The sequence below is a fragment of the Salvia hispanica genome, chromosome 1 (genome assembly GCF_029641045.1).
Source record: "Salvia hispanica isolate PSC_SH4W2 chromosome 1, Shi_PSC_v1, whole genome shotgun sequence".
Lineage (NCBI taxonomy): Eukaryota > Viridiplantae > Streptophyta > Magnoliopsida > Lamiales > Lamiaceae > Salvia > Salvia hispanica.
Window position 1 is genome coordinate 41,441,513 of NC_142692.1, and position 4,072 is coordinate 41,445,584.

Below are 4,072 nucleotides of genomic sequence, written 5' to 3' on the forward strand. Positions count from 1 at the left end.
GCCACAATTTGCTTCACCCCCTCTTTATCTAGTATGACACATGAATTTCCCTCGAAATGGACAGTGTATCCATGTTCAATAAGTTGTCCAACACTCAACAAATTCTGCCTCAAATCTGGTACAAGTAGCACATCACTTATGCGCTTCATCCCTTTCTTCGTGTCAACACTTATCGTCCCTTTTCCCTGGGCTTTGACAAGAGCACCATTTCCCATCTTAACTTGAGAATTTACAGATGTATCAATGCTCACAAAGATGGACTCATCACCTGTCATGTGGTTACTACAGCCACTGTCAATGTACCACACATCTTCATCTTTTTGTTTTTTGCTTTGTGAAGCATAAAACATATATTCTTCACTCTGCTTTTCTTCCAAAAAATTTGCATGCTGCTGCTGTTGTGGTTGATTGTTGGCGTAGCAATCCTTTTGAAGATGACCAAACCGACTACATTTGTGGCATTTCGGCTTGTCCTTGAACCAACAATCCTTGTACTCATGGTTACTCTTTCCACAGTGAGTACACTTCTTCCCATTTTCAGCTTTGTGAAAACCTCTACCACCATGTTTGGTTTTCTCTTGACCTCTTCCACGACCATAGGTTCCACTACGGTTTTGTTGGCCACCACTAAACGAAGATTCACCAACACTTTTAACATTCAAATGCAGTTTTGATTGAAATGCACTCTCAATCGGCTTTTCCGATTGCCTTAACAGCCTTTCTTCATATGATTTCAAAGAACCCATCAACTCATGAATGCTCATTTGAGAAATGTCTTTAGTTTGCTCAATAACAGCAACTATAGCATTAAACCATTTTGGAAGACATATCGAAATCTTTTCTATCATTCTCTGGTCTGAAAGCTCTTCACCATACACTCTCATTTGATTTGTGAGCTCAATAAAACTTGAATGAAACTGATTTAAGGTTTCATTGTCTTTCATTTTTGTATTCTCAAAATCTCTTCATAGAGTTTGGAGTTTAATGGCTCTAACCTTTTCATCTCCTCCAAATTCTTTTTGAAGAATCTCCCATGCCTCCTTTGATTTTTCAGCTCCGATGATTCGAGGGAAAATCGAATCGGCGACGGCTTGTTGGATCTTTGACAAAGCTGCAGCATCTCTTTGCTTCGTCTTCTTTAACTCCTTTATTTGAGCCGCTGTAGGATTCTCGTTTGCTTCATCATCGTAGCCTTCATCGACGAGCTCCCACAAGTCCAATGAGGCAAGTAGTGTCTTCATCTTCTTGCACCAAAACTCAAAGTTCTCTCCGACAAAGATTGGTAGAGAAACATGTCGTGATTTCTCCATTTTGTATGAGATACTCTGCTGAAACTTGACAGCAACTATTGCTCTTCCTTTCACCTTCTTGAGGCTTTTTTGTTGGAGAAATCCTAGTATTTTAACTAGACTCTGATGCCAAACTGTTAGATCGTTGGCACTAGAATTTCTCTTTGTTTTTGATTGAGATAATGGTTGTATAGTCTCTGTTTTAGGAGTTGTTATGGAGGTGAGTTTTCAGGGAGAAAGTCTGATACTTAGATAGATGAAAATGATTCAACTTTCAAAAGACTCTCCATCTCTACTAATTAAAGATGGAATACGAGACACCTTTTCTAGGAAATGAAAACACATGCTAGAGAATTAATGACTAGTGTCATAATCAGCCAACCTACTAATGACACTCTAAACAAAAAGCATAATTAAACTTTTTCTGCTGCACATTAACTACAGAAGTATCCTTATGAGGAATGTGGGGAGGTGAGGCTGCCTTCGTTGCCTTGTCTTGGGGTCAAGGATTTGCCTTACCTCTCTACGTTTATGGATGACAAGCAGACCATTCTCAACCATCTTTGTGGCCAGTTCTTGAATCTTGACAAGGCAGATTGGATCTTCATCAACACGTTCGACATGCTCGAGAAAGAGGTACGTACGTGTTGGAATTTGCTGTCGGCGTTGATATCCACATAAGATTTTTTGGTTGCCATTTCTTTATGTGATGATTGAGAAGAAATGTAAAGTTCATAATTTTTTTCCAGATTATTTTTAATGTCGCGCTATGCACTAGAATTTAAATAAACTTCAAGGTTTTTAGCTATTTGCCTTAATAAATATGCATATGATTTTGTCTAGACACAAAAATGTTCTAATGTTATGAATTCATCACTTATCATTGTAGAATCAATAAATACTCTATTCGTCCACAATCAATCATTCTATTTTTTATTATTATTATTATTTTTAAAAATTATGGTTTATTCACATAATGTTGTAACTTATCATATGCTCATATGCTCTATTCTAATGCATATATCATCAATTATTTCTTGTCCATAGGAACATAGCCTCCTTGTCACATAATCCAAATGTGTCCTAATCCTAACACCTAATTCACTTTAAGGAAGTTTGCATAATTAGATATAGATAAATCTTTTATATATCTTGGCATTGTATAATCAAAACTGACCTGAAATGTATGTTCTTATCGTATTTTGTTTATTTATCTTCTTTACCAGATAGTAGATTGGATGGTCGGAAAATGGCCAATCAAGACCATCGGCCCAACCTTCCTCCTAAACAACAAACACAACAACAACCAAACCACTATCAACCTCTTCGAACCAAAACAGGACGCCTGCACACAATGGCTCGACTCCAAAGAGACCGCGTCTGTAGTCTACGTCTCCTTCGGAAGCATCGCATCCCTCGGAAAACCCCAGATGGATGAACTCGCACACGGCCTCATCGCCAGCAACCGCCACTTCCTGTGGGTGGTCAAAGCCTCCGAGGCCGACAAGCTCCCCCGAGATTTCAATCCCAGGGAGAAGGGCCTCGTGGTGCCTTGGTGCAACCAGCCGGCGGTGCTGGCCCACCGCGCTGTGGCGTGCTTCGTGAGCCACTGCGGGTGGAACTCGACTCTGGAGGCGGTCGGGCATGGGGTGCCCGTCGTGGCCGTGCTGCAATGGATGGACCAGACCACGGATGCTAAGTTTGTGGAGGATGTGTGGGGGATTGGGGTTGTGATGAAAGGTTGTGAAAGAGAGGAGATTGCTGAGTGTATTGAAGGAGTTGTGGGAGGAGAGAAAGGGGTTGAGATGAGAAGGAAGGCTTGTGAGTTTAGGAAATTGGCTAAGGATGCTGTGGAATGTGGAGGAACTTTTGTGTAGGTAGTTAGTTAGTTGGTTTACGTAGGGACGTGAGTCTTACTTTTATGTACTCTTTTTATTTATATTCGTTAGTTGAGTAATTTTTTATTTTGAAAATTATAAATATTAACGAGTCATTTTTATTTTTGGTAAAAAGTACCCCTCTCCCGAAATTATTCCATTCGTTTTTGAAAATTTGTCACTTATTTTTATTTTCGTCCGTCCACACAAGTTATCACTTTTTATTTTTACCATTTTTGGTAATAGACCCTACATTCCACTAAGTCATTTTCACTCACATTTTATTATAAAACTAATATATAAAAGTAGAATCCACGTGCCACTAATTTTTAGAACTCATTTTTTATTTCATTTCTTAACACTCGTACCGGATTAAATGGTGACAAATTATTAAAGACGGAGAGAATATGAATTGTCCAATTTGAGAAATATTTTAGGAGTAGTAACATATAAATGCACATTATTTCTATACATCACTTTATTTATAAATTATACCAACTAAACTACTAATAATATGAATATAGACTTTTTTATTCACTAACGCTACTTCCACTAAATTTTCTATTTCTTATTTTATTTTATCAATTTTTTCTCTATTAAATCTCGTATCAAAAAGATTCTTAATATTTATTGGGAAAAAAAGGAATAGTAAAAAGTAAATATATTAATTAGTTGTGAAATAAAAGAAAGTTACGGACTCACAACAATCAATCAACTAAAAAATTATAAAATTAAATATACTCCCTATCTGTCTAATTAAAAAGGAAACGTTTTCCTTTTTTTGTTTGTACCATTAAAAATGAAACGTTTCCTAAAATGGAAATAACTCTATCTCTACTTTTTCATCTCTCTTACTTTACTCTCTCCTCATCAACTCACAAAACAACACTACATAAAATCTCGTGC

General features: G+C 37.3%; 1 pseudogene; it reads left to right on the forward strand.

Annotated features, from left to right (window-relative positions):
- Nucleotides 1-1,503: 1,503 nt before the first annotated feature.
- LOC148933826 (UDP glycosyltransferase 9 pseudogene) lies at nt 1,504-3,166 on the forward strand (annotated as a pseudogene).
- Nucleotides 3,167-4,072: the final 906 nt, after the last annotated feature.